Raw genomic sequence first — 13,144 nt, 5'->3', positions numbered from 1 at the left:
CGATCCCGACAAACATACCGCAAAAGAGTTACATCATATGGATCTCCAACAGACCATTGTATTGAGGATCAAGAGAGAGAGAAGAAGCTATCTAGCTACTAACTATGGACCCGAAGGTCTACAAAGAATTACTCACACACCATAGGAGAGGAACCAATGGAAGTGGTGAACCCCTCCGTGATGGTGTTTAGATTGGATTTGGCGATTCTGGACTATGGGGATGCTGGATGAATATTTCGTCGACTCCCCTAGGGTTCTGGGATTTTTGGGGTATTTATAGTGCAAAGAGGCGGTCTAGGGGCACCAGAGGTGGGTACAACCAAACAGGGCGCACCAGGGCCTCCTGGCGCGACCTGGTGGGTTGTGCTCCCTCGGGGCACCCCCAGGTGCAACCAGGGCCCATCTGCTTCCTTTTAGCCCATACAAAATCATCATAAAGTTTCGTGGCATTTGGACTCCGTTTGATATTGATTTCCTGCGATGTAAAAAACATGGAAAAACAGGAACTGGCACTAGGCACTATGTCAATAGGTTAGTTCGAAAAATGATATAAAATGACTATAAAATGATTATAAAACATCCAAGATTGATAATAAAACAACATGGAACAATCAAAAATTATAGATACGTTGGAGACGTATCAGCATCCCCAAGCTTAACTCCTACTCGTCCTCGAGTAGGTAAGTGATAAAAACAGAATTTTTGATGTGGAGTGTTGTTCATCAAGTCATATCATATTCTTTTCTTTATAGCATGGACATTTGGACTTTTATATCATTCAAAGCAATAGTCTACTTTTGACATAATAATTTAGATACTCAAGCATATCAACAAGCAACCATGCCTTTCAAAATATCAATGCTAAAATAAGTTATCCCTAGCCCATGATGCTCAAACATCGATCATTCAAGAAACACACTCAAATATTAACTACACCCAATACTTGAGCACGATCATATTGCCTCCTAGTTGGTGATTTTTATAAGAGAAGATGGAGACTCAAATTTCAAAATAAAAATTACATAAAGTAAAAGATAGACCCTTCACAGATGGAAGTAGGGATTTCTAGAGGTGCCAGAGCTCAAAGCGAAAAAATTGAGATAAAAACATTTTGGGAGGTGCATCCATCCCACCAACGAAAACGACTAAGAGTTCACAATACTTTCCATGCATAGATATATCATAGGCGGTTCCCAAACAGAAAATAAAGTTTATTCCCTTTTCCACCATAACTTTCACTTTCCATGGCTAACCGTATCCACAGGTGCCCTCCATACCAACACTTTCCAAGGAATTTATTATTTGACAACATAAAGTAAATTCATTTTTGTTTTTGCATTTCGGGACTGGGCATCCCTTATACCTTTGCCTTACTCTCGTGCAATATAAGTGAATAAACACTCATCTTGAGAATAACACATCTAGTATGGAACATATTATCCGCCCCTCACCGCTCCGCGAGCGAAACAAACATAGAAAAGAGAAGTTTATTTTGAAAATTAGAGATGGCACATGCAAATATGCTTAGAATGGCAAAAGAATACCGCATATAGGTAGATATAGTGGACTCATGTGGCAAAATGGTTTAAAGGATTTTGGATGCACAAGTAGAGGTCATACTTAGTGCAAAATGAAGGCTAGCAAAAGATTGGGAAGCGACCAACCAAGAAACGAATAATCTCCTAAGCAAGCATTAAGCATAATTAACACTAAATAATGCACCACAAGTAGGATATAATTTTAATTGCATGACTATTGACTTTCGTGCATGCATAGGGAATCACAAACCTTAACACCCATATTCTTACTAGAGCACAATTACTCGTCAACACAACTCACATATCACATCATCACATCTCAAAACTATTACTAAGAATCAAGTTTGTTTTGTCCAATGATCTTCATGACATTTTCTTTTCTTTATCATTCTTGGATATCTATCACTTTTGGACTAATTTTCATGTGTTGGTTTTCATAAGCTCAACCAAATATAAGTGAAGATCATGAGCATAACAAATTTTCTTTCTCTCAAAACAATTTAAGTGAAGCAAGATAATTTTTTTTCAAAATTTTACTAACTCTCAAACAAATCTAAGTGAATAAAGAGAGCATTTCTTCGAAAATACTAAGCACACCGTGCTCAAAAAGATATAAGTGAAGCACTAGAACAAGTCCTAGCTCATAAAAGATTTAAGTGAAGCATAGACAACAATTCTAACAACTCATGATATAATTTTGGCTCTCTCAAATAGGTGTGTCCAGAAAGGATTGTTAACTTAAAGCTCAAAATAAAACAAGCAAAGACACATATCATACAAGATGGTCCATGCAAAACACATATCATGTGACGAATAAAAATATAGTCTCGAGTAAAATACCGATAGTTGTTGGAAGGAAGTAGGGATGCCACTCGGGGGCATCACCAAGCTTAGTTGGTTTCTCATTCTTGGATAATAGCTTGGGATACCGGGGCATCCCCAAGCTTAGGCTCTTACATCCTTCCTTCATCCATCATAAGATAACCCAAAACTTAAAAACTTTAATCACACAAAACTCAACAAAGCCTTCGTGAGATCCGTTAGTATGAGAATAATAAACCACTACTATAAGTGTTGTGTCAAACCAATTCATATTTTGTTTTTGTATTATATCTACTATATTATAATTTTTCTATGCCAAAAGCTCATCAAAGAAAACCATAGAGCCATCAAAATAAGCAAACAACACAAAGAAAATAGAATTTGTCAAAATAGAACAGTCTGTAGCAATCTGACTATTTCGAATACTTATGTAACTCCAAAAACTCTGAAAAATTAGGAAGACCTGAGAAATTTGTATATTGATAAACTGCAATTGGAATGGGTATTTTGTCTCCCTCTTGTAAAAAAGTAAAATTAATTTCGTGAGCGTAAAAGTTTCTGTTTTTTCAGCAAGATCAAACAACTATTGCCCAAGAAGATCCTAAAGGCTTTACTTGACACAAACACTAATTGAAACATAAAAAACACAATTATTACAGTACCACAATTTTGCTAACACTCAAGAATAGAAAGCAAAAATAAAAATTAAATTTTATTCATTGGGTTGCCTCCCAACAAGCGCTATAGTTTTACGCTCTTAGCTAGGCATAAGATTTCAACGATACTCACACGAAATATAATAATTGAAACACATAGAGAGCATCATGAAACATGTGACAAACACATTTAAGTATAACATACTTCCTATGCATAGGAATTTTATAGGAAAATGAATTATCAAAGAACGCAAAAACTAGCATATGCAAGCAAGAAGAAAGAAGCAAAATCAGTCTCAACATAACGAGAGGTGATTTAGTAACATGAAAATTTCTACCGCGATATTTTCCTCTGTCATAATAATTATATGTGGGATCATATTCAAATTCAACAATATATCTACCGCATAACATATTTTCTACATGATCCACATGCATACAAAGTTGACACTCCAAACCCACTTTTATTATCAAATAAAGTCATGACATCTCCAAACCCACTTTTATCAAAAAAATCACAAGATTGATAATTCTCCAAGGTAGTGGGATCATTAATACCTAAATGTGACACTCTTCCAAACACATCTATAATACTTAAATAGTTCATCCCCACTATGGTATTTCTTTTGACATGCAGCCTATCCACATCAGCAGCACCGCCACATCAATGTTTAGTTAGAGGCTTACATGTGGGACCCACTATAGTACAAAACAACCACATAAGCTTCGGTTACTGCCGGTGGGACCGACGAGAGAGCTTCCCTCGGACGTCTCTTTCTGCCTCTGGCAATTACCATCGCACCCTTCCCAAACGCAGCGCCTCACCAGTTCCCCACGGCAGTGGATTTCCCCTCCCTCTTCATCTTCTCCAATCTCCATCAAATCCCACTACGCAATTACTCTGTCGATTCAGTTGCTTACGATCTGGTATTTCTCTTTGGACCGCATGCGAATGCGCCCATCTTCGCCATAGAAGAACCGTCAGATAGCTCTGTCCGTTGAGAAGTGGAGCAGCTCCGTTCCCATCGGCCGGCATCTCAGGTATTTGGTGCCAATGCCCCTGACCGAGTTCTTCCCCTCCTCATTTTATCCATTCCTTTCATCCCCAGCACAGCAAGCTGTCCGCGTCCTGCTCGAGATTTGTTAATTTACGGCCCTGAAAAATCAACATGAATTTAAGCCTCGCCGTCGATGTGTGCATCCTGCTGGTATTACATGTACTGGATAGGGCGAATTTCAAGGCCTCTCCGTCGCCACTGCACCGTCATGGCCGCATGCTCGGTGAATCTGAAACCGTTGCTGTCAATGTGTGCATCTTCTGTTGGTACATGTATAGGACAGGGTGAATTTTGAGCCCTCACAGTTGCCACCGCACCATCATGGCCGGTTGTTCGATGAATCTGAACCCTGGTACACGTTCGGGCCTTCATTCGCTAGCAGCTCCTCTCACTCCTCGAGCATAGTGATGTGTTTATTAATCCCCAATCCATGGACTCTTGCATCTTGCTTTCTACATATTGAATTTGTTTATGCACCAGATTAGATTCAAGGCGTTTGGATTGAATTGTTGGAAGCGGTCAATATGTTTCTGTTCACAATTAATTGGCACAACATTGAACTACACACTTGATTTTATTTGTTGGGAAAAGCTATAAGCTACAGGTTGCACTACTGTTGATCTTCTTTGAAAGTGGTCGATGGATGATCCCTTAGCCAGTCCTGTCCTCCTCTTGATCTGCCGCCTCCAATTTCTCTGTTAGGTTTGATGTACATTCAGATAGCTATATTTATGATCTGACATCTCCAATTTCTCAGGTTTGGTGAATATTCAGATAGCCATATCTATGCAGAATTTTACTCTTTGCTATGTTGTATGCAGGCAGGCAAATGCTACGGAAGCAGCCAAATTAAAACATGCATGTTCTCCACATTTTCGTATAATGGTGTTTATGTTGGGATTTCCTTTATTTATTGTATGAATGCTTATGGTGATATTGGGTTGTTTGTAGAGGCATCACTTGCAGATAGTTGAATGGAAGTATCAAATGTTTACTACATATTTTAATGGATCATGTCCTATGGGGCTATCTAGAGCTAGATTATGACAATACTGCTCCATGTCGACTTATTTAGGATCAATATATCACTACATACTAATAGTGACATTATGCCCCACCGAGATTAGACAGGAACTGATTATTACGGTGTTTTCCTGTATTATTCTCTTTTGGTTTGCTAAAATGTTAAGCTACTATATTTGACTGATTCTGATACATTGTGCATCCATCCATTGTTCCATGTCCCAGGTTAACAAGAAACATTGTATTCCCATTGGTATTTAACTAGGATGTGTGCTCCTGTGGCATGATCTGTAAGTAGCCTCTATCTCTTTCGATCTATTTTTGTTCGAGATGTTGATGTATACACACAATAGGGAGTGCTGAAGTCACTGAAACCCCTGCTACAAAAAGAAGTTGCTGAAATTTTGCAATGATTTGTATTTTTTTTCATGTTTCCGGTGGACAGATTATAAACATTGTGTGCTAGCTGGTAAACAAAGTAACCTAACCAATTTTGAAGCGAAGTGTTACTTGGTGCAGTCTAACTCTTTAACTTTTCTCTAATATTTTTTTCTTACTGATGTTTACTTCCCATACATGTAACAGTGTGGAGGAATATGCGAATTTATGTTTCTGAGGCAAGCCATATACATATTTTACTGGCAATCATCATGGCTCGCTTCCTTTCTTTGCCGGAATTCCAAAATAATTCCTCAATACTTCAGTCTATGTAAATGTTCCATGTAGATTTAAGGTAAAGATAATATACCATTGCTGCATAAAATAGATTATTCTATAATTCCATCATTGCATGGTCGAGGATAGATCACTGAAAATATGAAAAATATGTATGGCCTCTTAAGACAAAGACTTAAGTTTCCTGAACATCCATGTGCTGCTTTTGCTCATTTCATTTGTAGTCATACTGAAGAGTTCCTGGTGTCATAGGCTTATACAAATTTTAGGTTGTACAATTCAAATTATAAATTATAAAAGAGGTATGGAGTTTGATTCTTCTGCAAATTATTAGTCTCTCTATCAGTATTTTGATTTGCTTCGTTTTTATGTGGTCCTTGAACTGTCAGCCCGAGGGTCTGAGCCGTAATATTCCTCTGCTATTCTGCATCTCCATCTGATGAACACCCACAACATGTTGTGTCTAGCAGCAGTAACAGCCGACTGAAGCGTCAGCTTGGCCAAGAGAAGGAGATGTTATGAAGCTAATGCACATATCAGTGGATGTTCATTTTCCTTCATTGTTGCAATCCATAATATTAGTCAGAAGAGGAGCTCTCAAATGAAACATGTAATATACAACTAAAGAGTGTAGATATGTTTAGAAAGTGGAACCTTACGATTCTATGTGGACAAATGATATTTTTTACCTACTGTTGTATGCAGATGAACCAAAGTAAATGCACATGTGAGTTATGATTGAAATTTTGCACAATCAAGACATGGGTAATAGCTAGGTGGTGATGTTTCAGTTGAAGCTTTGAAAGTTGGTCCGCAAATTATATTTTGTACGTCTATTCTCCAAATTTTGAAAGATACTTTATTTTGCGGGATAAATTTTGAAAGATACAAGTAGCAAGATCGATCTTTCATGTGTACCATTACAGTAATACAGTTCTAATGTATGTCTGTCAAAAGAGAATCTTAATTATTTTGCTGTTCCTTTTAGAAGAGTTAGTTTGTGGAGTAAAACGTCAATTTTAAGAAATAGTTTCCGCAGCAACGCGCGGGGATATCATCTAGTTTTTAATATTATTGCAAACATTATTATTAATATCATATCCATCATCAGGCATAAACAAATTTTCAAGATCATAAAAAGAATCACCCCAATCATGATCATTGGAATAAGTAGTGGACATATCAAAATTAGCATCCCCAAGCTTGGGGTTTTGCATATTATTAGAACAATTGACATTAACAAAATTTATAGTAAAATCATTGCAATCATGATTTTCATTCAAGGAGCTATCATGAGTCACTTCGTAAATTTCTTCATCACAATTTTCAGATTCATGAATCTCAAGTAAAACTTCATAAAGATAATCTAGTGAACTCAATTTACTAGCAATGGGTTCATCATAGTTGGATCTCTTGAAAAGATTAGCAAGTGGATGAGGTTCCATAACAATTTATTTTTAGCAAACGAAGATGCAAGCAAATAGAGGACACATGGCAACACAAGCAAACATGAGATCTGACAAGAAAACAGTGAACGAAAAAGAGGGCGACTAAAACGACAAATTTTTGTGAAGTGTGGGAGATGAATACGAGAGGATAAAGAGAGAGAGATGAAGCTATCTAGCTACTAACTACGGACCCTAAGGTCTACAAAGAACTACTCACGCATCATCGGAGAGGCACCAATGGAAGTGGTGAACCCCTCCATGATGGTGTTTAAATTGGATCTGGTGATTCTGGACTCTGCGGTGGCTGGATGAATATTTCGTCGACTCCCCTAGGGTTCTGGGATTTTTGGGGTATTTATAGAGCAAAGAGGCGGTCCGGGGGGCACTCGAGGTGGGCACAACCCACCGGGGCGCGCCAGGGCCTCCTGGCGTGCCCCGGTGGGTTGTGCCCCCCTTGGGGCACCCCCTAGGTGCAACCAGGGCCCATCTGCTTCCTTTTGGCCCATAAAAATCATCGTAAACTTTCATGCCATTTGGACTCCGTTTGATATTGTTTTCCTGCAATGTAAAAAACATGGAAAAACAGGAATTGACACTAGGCACTATGTCAATAGGTTAGTACCAAAAAATGATATAAAATGATTATAAAACATCCAAGATTGATAGTAAAACAACATTGAACAATAAAAAATTATAGATACATTGGAGATGTATCACCTCTCCTCGACCTCACACCACAGTCGTTCTAGGCACTACCCCCCCGACTATCCCTTTAAGGCTGGCCGACCTCCAGATCGAGCGCCAGCAGCTCCTGCACCCGACACGCCCCTATGATAAACACCGAGGCACTCCTTCCTCGGCGAATAGGCGGACTAGCACCTCCGTGGTGGTGCGTCCTTTAATTGGGAATCAACTAACCAGGAATTGAAATCCAAGTGGGCGACGGACCTGTAGTTAATGTGAAATAGTATATGAGGAGAAACCTTGTGCATCGCGAGTTACTAGGAACATCTAGTATCAGGATGAAGCTGCAGTAAGAAGCGGTCGGGAAGTGTCTTCTGTGGGATGAATACCATGCAAGAGGACACATAAGATTTGCATGAATTAGAGAAGAGGAGTAGCAGTTCCGATTGCCAGTGTTGTGTCCTCCTAATTTCCCGCCGATCTTCTTCATTTTACTAGGGGACCCGATGTTGTTGAGGATGGTGGAGCCTTGGACGAACCCATGGCCAAGTTGTTGACTGTGTTGCAGTGGTTGTCTGTCGGCGGAGGGAAGCAGATCGGATTCGGCGAAGGACGGCGTAGTGGGAACAGCTCAGGTGCGATGGTCGGCGGTGACATTGGAGCAGTAGCAGTGAGGCGCAGGACGGCATGGTTGAACTAGCTCGGGTACAGGTCACATTGGTGTCCTGGAGGCATCTCATCCTCAACTTCCACTATTAGCCATGGAGAGTGTTGCGGTTGCAGTGGACAACGACATTGGGGTATCAGCTCCGGCTTGATGATGGAGGGCGGAGGTTGATGGGTGGGATGGGATGCTGGACGGAGGATGCTGGGGGTTTCACAGCTGGTGGAGATGTAGTTTGGGCGCCCAAGGAGTATGAATGGGGAATCAGACGGGGGGAGGGGGAGCTAAGGGGCAATGATGTTTCGGTCTCGGACGCGCTTGTTTGAAATTTGGGGAAAGTACAAACTATTCCCCCTCTTAAAGTTCATACCTACTATGGGTCGGGGTAGGACGGTAATCCCAGGTGTCCCAAATAGTGGGAAGGAGCAATTTCGTCTGAGCTCATGTGTGTTTAGGAGGCCACAGTGTATCAATGTTTTTCGGAGTCGGTTGTGTGGAGTCTAGATGAAGTTACAGACCTACCTTGGTTTGGACCTTTGGACGTCGTGCCGCTAGGTTTCACGGGTCAGAGTTATAAAAGTAATTTCATTCTACCAAACATTGGTCTCGCGTGGTTTCGGGCGAGTAAGAGGCTATGTTTGGGCTTTGTTTGAAATTTTATAATAGAAGCATTCACGTTTAGATTACTCTTGAACTTTGAGAATTGACCTAAATAGACAACGTTAAATTTGACCTTGTATGTTTGAAAACCTCATTAACTTATGCGCTTCTTTTTGAAATTTTGACTCTTGAAAATCCTTTAACTACGATTGTTTTGAAATGGAGGATATAAATCTGAATCTATTTTGTACACGACTATATATGCTACTATGTACAAAAGCAGAGCAATGATTGATGCCCCCTTAATTTAGGTATGATTTACAAATGCCATGATCTCGAATTCAAATAATTGAATGGAATTCATGTTGAATTCAATTTTTTAAACCACCTTAAGTTTAATTCAAATGTATGCTAGCTACTGTACATGGGGAGCTGGGGAGTGGTGGTATAGAAGAAAACACGCATGTAGAGTACAATAAAGAATGAAATCCAAAAGCAGTTATACCTCAGGTGGGCGAGATCTGGATTACGCGGGCGGGCGGGATCTACCCACACGATGGCAGCGAACATGGGCACGGAGGACCTTCATCCGTGCCAGCAACGGCTCAAAGAGGATGGTGCGCATCAACTTCCTCCATCGCAGACTGTGACAACATCAACACTAGTCCTCCTCACCTCCCGCAGGGGACGGCATCCAGCCGGATCTTTGACCACCTGTGAGGAGAGAGATAGAGTGGACACTGTCATCTTGTATAGTTATGGAGAGGGTGAGAGAGCGAGACGCGAGAAACCCTATCAAACAAGAGGCTATATATACAATGGAGTAAAGAAATCTCTCCATAGCAGTGGTTTTAAATAGAATACGCCCATTCCCGGAAAAAAGAAACAAAAACTGGCGAACAAATCTTCTTTCAACGTACCAAGAAAGAAAACTCGACCAATAACACGCCCCCACTTCCAGGTCGATGTTTGTATCGCTCACGTGTGCTCCTCGACCCTCCATTATTAAGTGAACAAATTAATGTGTCAAATTATTACGTAGGTAAGCTGCCTCTTTGTGTACAAATGTGCTCCATCGTGTACTCACGAGTATCTCGGAGGCAGAGTGAGTGCGTGTACATTTCTTCTTGTACATCGTACTCCATTTATATCACTTCATATTGTTTATGGGCATCCAGACCGCTGCCACGCCCGCTCCTGACCGCCCGGGCAACCTGAACCCTATTCATCACCCGCGCGAGCTTCCTGCCCGAAACGGTCAGTGCCGCATTCATGCTCCGCCAGAGCGGACGCGACCTCTCACTAGCGTCGGCATTGAAGCGGCGCACCGGCCAAGAGAGCACCACCCACGCTGCTTCTCTGCGTTCAAATGTCGCCACGGCCAGCCATAACATGCATGTAAAAAAGTTCTTGGGAGTTTGTGCCACAGTTAGTTGTCCTTCCCCTCCTCATCAATCTCTTCTAGTAGTGCTAGTACTCCATCGCGTGATCCATCGACAAGCAGGCGGGAAAGTTAGAGTATACTCGGTTTGCGATGAGTGGCATGTTAAGTGACCGTGTGGGGTGGAGGAGGGTGAAACACGAACGCGACAGACGTGATTTAAAAGCTAGTTTTGCTCGATGGCATGATCCAACGAAACGAAACGTTGGTTTCCAAAAGAATATTCTGCTGCATGAGATAGATAGAGTGATGGTTTGCTTCTTCCGCCCAATAACTATACCGGGCCTATGTGATTTGATGGCTCATTGGTCACTATTACTGCGGCGGTAGAGCGTTGTAGAGCGCATGAACCCTTATTTATTGATTTATTTATTCTATGATAAAACTAACTTTCTCTACTCTTACACTGGAGGAGTGTGAAACACGGCAACCCAGTGAGTACATGGCCCACCTCCCACTATCACCATAGTCCTTGGACATCGTGCGACACCTCCGGTCCTTTTTTCTTTGCGTAGTAGTACATTTTACGGCATAACCCACCATACGCTCTCACATACTACCTCCATCATGGTTTATTAGTTCCCTATGTAATTTATGCATGATACTAGTATATGATACTCCCCACTATGGGTAACCTTATACGCATATAGAAAAGGAAAGGAGGGAGTACGAAGCTTTATGATTTTGTTTCATGTATGTATCCTAACTCCAAGGTTGCCTCGTTACAACATCCATCAAATACAAAGGAAAACTAACACGCATGCTGATGCATCTCAATGATTCACATATCATAGCCAATATTTACTTCACAACGACAAAAGTTGTGAGAGTGTGTACAAAAAAACTACTGATGGGGTCTCTACACCATAAACCCTAAACCCTAAACATGATTTAATTTCCTGGCTAGGTAGAACCTGTCAAAGGAAAGAAGCCTGGCACCCTCGTATCATACGATGCTTTTGTGCAGTTCCATTAAAATCGAGCTAAGCATCCCTGTTGGCAAAGATATAGAAGAAGTGTGATTAGAATAATAGTAGTGGTACTAGTTCATGAGACATAAACTCATCACAAATAGAAGACGGTAGAAGTAGAGAAAGATCCACATGGACATGGAGCTACTAGGGAGCTGCGGCAGTGGAGCAAGCCGGCTCCAAAAGGAAGTTATACTTGGGAGGTCAGGGTGTAGCTAGAAGGGCGGTTGGGTGGCAGCATCAGCCCATACCGCAGGGACCCCTGATCGGGATGCACCAATAGTGGGTTTTGTCCCTCGTCGCTATCGACCGCGTCTATGCAGAACATCGTCCCCTTCCCCCAGCGACGGGATGAAGTCGGATCTGTGACCAGTGGTGTGGCCACCGTTATTCTATGCTTGTGAAGAGAGCAACCCAAGCAAGCAGGCTTGTAGCTTGGGCTCCTGCTAATGTATATACAGTGGAGCGGTTTTCTTTTCTCTCCATATCAACCATTTTATATTGTGTATGTGTCATTGAAGAGTGAAATGATGGTTGCTTCATCTGACTAATTTACTGTGTGATTTGACTGCTCCTGAGTGACCCCTACACGCACTCCACCTACGCGTACAAACGTTCCTGAGTCTCACTTGTACTTATCTCTATTTTCTTGCATGACACATAGACAAGATGCACATATAGAGGAATTTTGTTACTGCATGTTGTTACGTACTACTAGTACCTACCCCCTCCTTCCGGTTTACTACTAGTACTCCCTCCATCCTGACTTATTGGTACCTTTGTACTCAATTCATGGGCTCGTTTTCCTCAAGAAATTATCTTTACGAATTTATTAATATCGAGAACGCATGCGTGAACAACGGATGATTAAACCTTGCATGCAACATTTTGACAAAGCATTGACTTATGAACATGTGAATGTAAGGGACTACAACCTCATGCATGCATGCAACAGACACAATACACATGGATGCAAAAACGCGTGCGATGCCCTAATGCATGCATGTTCGAGCACACGATGGAACACACACGGTCACGCTCAAGTGCTCAACCTACACGTGCATGCGCACACATACTCAGGCAGGGTGAGCTACTGACCGTATAAACACCGGAAAATGTATATATTTACCACAATGAGCGTATTATGAAGCCAACTTACCGTATTTTTACAAATATACAGTGTCAGACAGTGTATTTATTCTTGGTGAACGTAGCATGCAATTTCAAAATATTTCCTACAAACATGCAAGATCTATCTAGGAGATGCATAGCAAGGAGAGGGGGAGAGAGTGTCCACGTATCCTCATAGACCGAAAGAGGAAGCGTTAGCTTAACGCGGTTGATGTAGTCGAACGTCTTCGCGATCCAACCGATCAAGCACCGAACATACGACACCTCCGAGTTCTGCACACGTTCAGCTTGATGACGTCCCTTGAACTCTTGATCCAGCAAAGTGTCGAGGGAGAGTTTCGTCAGCACGATGGCATGGTGACAGTGATGGTGATGTGATCCGCGCAGGGCTTCGCCTAAGCACTACGACAAATATGACCGGATGAGTAAACTG

General features: G+C 41.4%; 1 long non-coding RNA gene across 4 annotated transcripts; it reads left to right on the top strand.

Annotated features, from left to right (window-relative positions):
- Positions 1 to 3,844: 3,844 nt before the first annotated feature.
- Positions 3,845 to 6,771, top strand: LOC119354413. 4 transcript variants are annotated; one of them, XR_005170880.1, is made up of 3 exons: positions 3,845 to 4,057; positions 5,323 to 6,382; positions 6,478 to 6,771. It is a non-coding gene; the product is annotated as an uncharacterized LOC119354413 (long non-coding RNA). The 4 variants fall into 4 exon arrangements; XR_005170881.1 differs by having other exon boundaries at positions 3,845 to 5,387; positions 5,683 to 6,382; XR_005170879.1 differs by having other exon boundaries at positions 3,845 to 5,610; positions 5,683 to 6,382.
- Positions 6,772 to 13,144: the final 6,373 nt, after the last annotated feature.

The sequence above is a fragment of the Triticum dicoccoides genome, chromosome 2A (genome assembly GCF_002162155.2).
Source record: "Triticum dicoccoides isolate Atlit2015 ecotype Zavitan chromosome 2A, WEW_v2.0, whole genome shotgun sequence".
NCBI classification, from domain to species: domain Eukaryota; kingdom Viridiplantae; phylum Streptophyta; class Magnoliopsida; order Poales; family Poaceae; genus Triticum; species Triticum dicoccoides.
This window is presented reverse-complemented; position numbering and strand designations above follow the sequence as displayed.